Source organism: Oryctolagus cuniculus, chromosome X, assembly GCF_964237555.1.
Source record: "Oryctolagus cuniculus chromosome X, mOryCun1.1, whole genome shotgun sequence".
NCBI lineage: Eukaryota > Metazoa > Chordata > Mammalia > Lagomorpha > Leporidae > Oryctolagus > Oryctolagus cuniculus.
Window position 1 is genome coordinate 108,599,625 of NC_091453.1, and position 6,030 is coordinate 108,605,654.

Consider the following 6,030-nt stretch of genomic DNA (forward strand, 5'->3'; position numbering starts at 1 on the left):
GAAATTACTGTCCAGGTCCAAATAGCTTACAGGCATGGCATATTTTATAAAAAGAACCAGCTAATTCAGAAATAGCCATACTGGCTATAGTTTTGGCAGACACAATTAGCTACGGTTGCAATAGCAGTTAAGCTAATTTGGTTTTGGCAGCTACTTTACAGCAGACACATTCTGACACAAAAATTCAAAATGAATCACTTGGGTTTCTGCCACAATGATCAACTACGCCATACAGTAATCTCTTCTTACCACAACTGGAGAGTCAAGAACAGAAATGAACATCGAAACCAGCGAGCCACTGCGGAAAGAGCATGGGCTTCAGTGTCAGGAATGTGCACATTCAAACCCCAAGTCAACTCTACAACCTATGTCATTCGGGTAGGCTGTTTAACTTCTCTGCATTTTTTTCCTACAAAAAGCTAGGAACAACAGCACATACATCCTAAGACTCTCAAAATAATGCAAAGTATTTATGATGATGCCTGGGACATATGAGCTCAATAAATAGCAGCCATTATTGTCACCTGTTGAGATTAATACAATCAAGATAATATGATGCATACGGGCAGCAAATGCACTTCTTAAGAAAATCAATTTATGGCACTAGGCTTTAAAACTGACAACTATAGACTGCAGCTAAGAATAGCCATGAAGAAAACATCAGTACCACAAACTTCTTCAATTCAAGTAAAATCACACCTGGAACATACCACCACACTTCTTTGTGTTCTTCAAGAATTGATCTCAAATCAGGTTCCCCTAGGATGAAAAGAAAAATCACCCAATCTTAATTTTTTGCCTTCAATTTTATTTGACACAGAATAATATTCAAAGTGGATGCTTCAAAGTGTCCCGTTATTATGACCCCAAGCTTTTCAACACAATTCATTTCCCAATATATGCCCTGCTGACACCTCTTACTCCAAAGCCTGTTTGTCACACGGTGCTCCCTCTTCAGTCTACCTTTCTCGAACCCCCACCCCAGTATAAGGAAGCATTTTCTCCCTTCTCTTGGTTCACTTCAAATCCCCTTGGGGCCCAAATTAAAATTCACTTCCTTTACAAAACCTACCAGGACTGGGCTAAAAGAGATGAAGGTTTCAAGACTTTGAAACGGCCATAGATCAACCACCATGCCCACCAGTATGCCCTTCCACTAATGCCTCCACACTTCCTGCACACGTTTGTTATAATACAGAATTAATACAGTCTGTTTCTCACGGTCTGCTTTATTCTGTAGTTGGTGTGTTCGCTAAATGCTTGTCAACATTAACGCTATCAGTCTTTGCTAGAAATCCCTAAGGCGCTCGGTTTTTAAAACAAGTCTAACTTGTGGTTTGCACTCACCGGAACACTGACCTGAACTCTAAACACATTATTTCTCAAAAACAAGATTCCCTTCCTCTTCTGCGTTTCAGTCCTTCTGGAAACTGACGGGAATTCCTTTCTAATCCAAAGACTTGGTCAGGGAAGGGGCAGGTGGCGGGAGGGGCCGGTCAAGCGGTGGCGATCTTGATCCCGTGATCAAGAAGGAGAATACCTGCCCAAAAGCCACACCCCCCCCAAGGGAAACGGGGAGTGGGGAGTGGGTGCGTTGGAAGGTGTGTGCGCCCAGACCTGACTGGCAAACTGAGGGAAGAGAGGGAAGAAATCACCCTATTTCCGCAAGCAGTAAGGAGAGCCCAGGAGCCGCCTAGGGAAGACCCTAGTTGGGAACCCTAACTTCAGATCTCTGAGGAGGCACAAGGCGGAGATGGGGGACGTACGTGTAGACGGCGTTAAGGAAGAAAATGAAAGTAGGAGGGTTGGGGGGAAAACAGAGAGAGAACCAGACGGAGGGGCAGTAGAGAAAAAGAGATCCCAAAGCTCCACAGAACTAGCGCGGAGAGCTCAGAAGCCCCCGACTCCCAGTCGCAGCCCCCCCTCCCTCCCCCGTAGAGGCGGAGCTGGGCGGGGTTTGGCGCAGAGGACAACGGCCCCGGAAGCACCCTCCTCCCTAGGCCCCCTCAGTCCCACAGTCCCCGGCCACGGCCACGGCCACGGCCACTGGGGCTTTCTGCCTCTCTGACCTCCAGCTGCCCGGCTACCGAAGCGCTACTCCTTATAGAGCCGCGGGAAATCGGGCCGGCGCGACAGCTCCCGGGCGCAGAGTGCCTTCGCGGCACCTCACGCGGCGCAACTGTCTTCTGAACTCTCCGCCTCGCGCTAGCCGGCCTAGACTCAGCACTCAGGCCCAACGCAGGACTCACCTACAACGGCGGCCACTGCGCCGCCTCCTATTGGTTACTGGTCACCAGGGAAGCTGGAGGCCCAAGCCCTCGCCCTCATGGGAAATGTAGTTTGAGGTCACAGGAGGCTGTTCTTCCTGAGTGGTGTCCAATATTGGCATTGGCGGAGAGACGCAAATGAAGACAGAGGATTGTGGGAAATGGAGTCTAGATGCGTCTTTGTCGCTACAATACCTCCACCCCTTCCTTTTGTCCCCGGAGTTCAGACGGAAGGCATTCTGGGTATTGTAGTTTGCAACGCAGTTTCTCACGGAATTTTTCTCAGCGCGTGGGATGTGTTTGTGGGTACAAAGGTCTCATTTATTTTAATGTTGGTTATCATCATTTGGGGGAAAGCGCTTTATATCGTGATTCGAAATTCACACTGTGAGAGAGAGAGTTTTAAATGTTACGTATGTTCTGGGAAAATTTTCACCAAAAACAGAGATAACAGTCTTTAAACACTGTCAAGAGTTTGTTCTTCGTGAACTACTTGGCTTTAGAATCACTGCTGAAAAAAAAAATGAAAGATAAAGATTTATTTATTTGAAAGCGTGAGAGAGCCAGGCACGCGCTTCCATCCGTTGGTTCACTCCCCATTATGGCCACAAATGCCAGGGCTGGGCCAGGAGGAAGCAGGAAGCCGGGTGTTTCTTCCAGGTCTCCCACATGGGTGGCAGGGAGAGGAGTACCTAGGTCATCTTACGTTGCTTCCCTAGGCACATTAGCAGGGAGCTGAATGTAACTGGAGCAGTGGGGACACAACCGGCACAGATACAGGATGTTTGAGTTGCAGACGGTAGCTTAACCTGCTTGCCACAATGCTGGACCCAGAATCACTTTAAAAGCCTTAGGGGAGGGCCCGGCGCTGTGGCACACAGGTTTAATCCTCTGCCTGTGGCGCTGGCATCCCCCAGCTCTCTGCTGTGGCCTGGGAAAGCAGAACATTGCCCAAGCGCTTGGGCCCCTGCACCAGCATGGGAGACCCGGAAGAAGCTCCTGGCTTCCAATCGGCGCAGCTCCTTCCTGTTGCGGCCATTTTGGGGGGTGAACCAGTGGATGAAAGGCTTTTCTGGCTGTCTCCCCGTCTCACTGTCTGTAACTCTACCTCTCAAATAAATAAGTAAAATCTTGGGAAAAAAAAAAAAAAGCCTTAGAGGAAACAGGCTTGCCTTGGGTGAAGCCTCTGCCTGACATCCCACGTGGGTGCCAGTTCATGTCCTGGCTGCTCCACTTCCCATCCAGCTCCCCTCTAAAAGGTCTGGAAAAGCAGAAGATGGTCAAGTACTTGGACCCCTGCCACTCCCACGGAGGACCCAAGGAAGCTTCTGGTTTCAGTCTGACCCAGCCCTGGCCATTTGGGGCACAATCCAGCAAATGGAAGATCTCTCTCTCTCTCTCTCTCTCTCTCTCCAAAAACCTAGGGAAATGTGTATTTTCCTTCTAATTGGGAATCATATTTTCCTTTAGAAACAGTGTGACAGATAGGCATTGGCACATGATCTAGGCCAGCCCAGAAATAATTTAACACAAGATGAAGTCAAACTATTGCTCCACAGAAAAGTGTAGAATACAGTTTAGAGCAGGTAATAGATTTTAAGTAATAACTCTGTATATTTTTAACCTTTAAAATTTATATAAAGGGAACAAATTTCCTATATTTCATATATACAGTTTTTTTAAAAGATTTATTTTTTTCATTTGAAAGACAGTTACAGAGAGAGGTAGAGACAGAGAGAGAGGTCTTCCATCCACTGGTTCACTCCCCAGATGGCCACAACGGCTGGAGCTGCGCCGATCCGAAGACAGGAGCCAGGAGCCTCCTCTGGTCTGCCACGCAGGTGCAGGGGCCCAAGAACTTGGGCCATCTTCTACTGCTTTCCCAGGCCATAGCAGAGAGCTGGATCAGAGGTAGAGCAGCCGGGTCTAGAACTGGCGCCCATATGGGATGCCAGCGCTTCAGGCCAGGGCGTTAACCCACTGCGCCACAGCGCTGGCTCCCTTTATACAATTTTAAGAGCAATTGATATATCCCACCCTAATCTCCCTCACTCCCATCTTCCCTCCTCCTTCTTTTCTTATCTTTCTTTTAAATTTCACAATGACATATTTTCTTTCTTTTTTTTTGTCTTCCATATACTTTTAGGTTTTTCTTTTACTTTTTTATTTATATAAAGGGAACAAATTTCATGTGTTTCATATATACAGTTTTAAGAGCATAATGATACTTCTCACCCTAACTTTCCTCCCTCATTCCCACCCTTCCTCCTTCTTTTCTAATTTTTCTTTAAATTTCACAACGATATACTTTCCATTTACTTTATAATCACAAGCTTAACCTATTACTAAATAAAGAATTCAACAAGTAATAAGTAGAAAAACCAGTGTTTCTCAAAGGCATAGATAAGGGTTGTAAACAATAATCAAGGCCGGCGCCGCGGCTCACTAGGCTAATCCTCTGCCTAGCGGTGCCGGCACACCGGGTTCTAGTCCCGGTCGGGGCGCCGGATTCTGTCCCGGTTGCCCCTCTTCCAGGCCAGCCCTCTGCTGTGGCCAGGGAGTGCAGTGGAGGATGGCCCAGGTGCTTGGGCCCTGCACCCCATGGGAGACCAGGAAAAGCACCTGGCTCCTGGCTCCTGCCATCGGATCAGCGCGGTGCGCCGGCCGCAGCGCGCCGGCCGTGGCGGCCATTGGAGGGTGAACCAACGGCAAAGGAAGACCTTTCTCTCTGTCTCTCTCTCTCACTGTCCACTCTGCCTGTCAAAAAAAAAAAAATAGGTAAGGAACACTAGGCACTTTTAATTTATAGGTCAAGGAAATGGTTGTTTATTAGGGATAATTTCACTCCATATTTGACTTTTTTAATTTTGACAGGCAGAGTGGACAGTGAGAAAGAGAGACAGAGAGAAAGGTCTTCACTTTCTGTTGGTTCACCCCCCAATGGCCGCTGTGGCTGGCGCACTGCGGCCGGCGCACGGCGCTGATCCAAAGCCAGGAGCCAGGTGCTTCTCCTGGTCTCCCATGGGGGTGCAGGGCCCAAGCACTTGGGCCATCCTCCACTGCACTCCCGGGCCACAGCAGAGAGCTGGACTAGAAGAGGAGCAACCGGGACAGAATCCGGCGCCCCGACCGGGACTAGAACCCAGGGTGCCGGCGCCGCAGCCAGAGGATTAGCCTAGTGAACCACGGCGCCAGCCCAGATTTGACTTTTTTCTTCCATAGAGATGAATCGTTATAGTTTGATGGGTTGTTATAGTGGGTTTCTACAACTTCCCTACCAAAGACAACCTTTGGATTCAAGTGGAAGAAGATTTAATAGTTTCAACCATTTATTCAACCTACTTTGTGCAAGCCTCTAGAGTAGACACTGTTGTTCTAGAATTGGAAAACGGTCCCTTCCCTCCAGTAACTCACAGTCGTGATTGGGGCAGGGAGATAAACAAGCATACATGCTCAAATTGCTCTAAAGAAGTTTACATAGGGTTCCAGATGACCATAAATGAGGAAGAACTCATTCTACTTCAAGAGAAGGTCATACTTGAGGATGAGATTGAAAGATCCAGTAAGATATGTGCTACATTTTGGGGCAGGGAGGTCAACCACATTCTATACAAAAGAGAGAGAGAGAGAGAGAATCTCTCTTCATAAATTTCCATTGCAGAAACTAGACTAGACAGGAATAGGGAATCATATTGTTGAGCTCAAAATTTAATCTAAAATGGCAGAGTACTTTGAAAAGATTTTAAACAAGTGAATGGCATGA

The 6,030-nt window shown here is 47.7% G+C and overlaps 1 protein-coding gene across 49 annotated transcripts in view; it reads right to left on the reverse strand.

Moving 5' to 3' along the window:
- The window catches only part of ENOX2 (ecto-NOX disulfide-thiol exchanger 2), a 315,538-nt gene extending 313,145 nt beyond the window's left edge, over positions 1 to 2,393 (reverse strand). For 4 of the 49 annotated variants that reach the window (XM_070066492.1, XM_017349898.2, XM_070066495.1 and 1 more), the window contains exons 1-2: positions 2,070 to 2,274; positions 700 to 759 (exon numbers count right to left, since the gene is read on the reverse strand). The gene's annotated coding sequence lies outside the window, so the exon portion shown is untranslated. Of the gene's footprint in view, positions 1 to 249; positions 299 to 699; positions 760 to 1,347; positions 1,934 to 2,069 lie in introns of those variants that run through there. The other 45 variants (XM_070066482.1, XM_017349896.2, XM_070066500.1 and 42 more) reach the window with 31 other exon arrangements.
- Between the last annotated feature and the right edge of the window lie 3,637 nt (positions 2,394 to 6,030).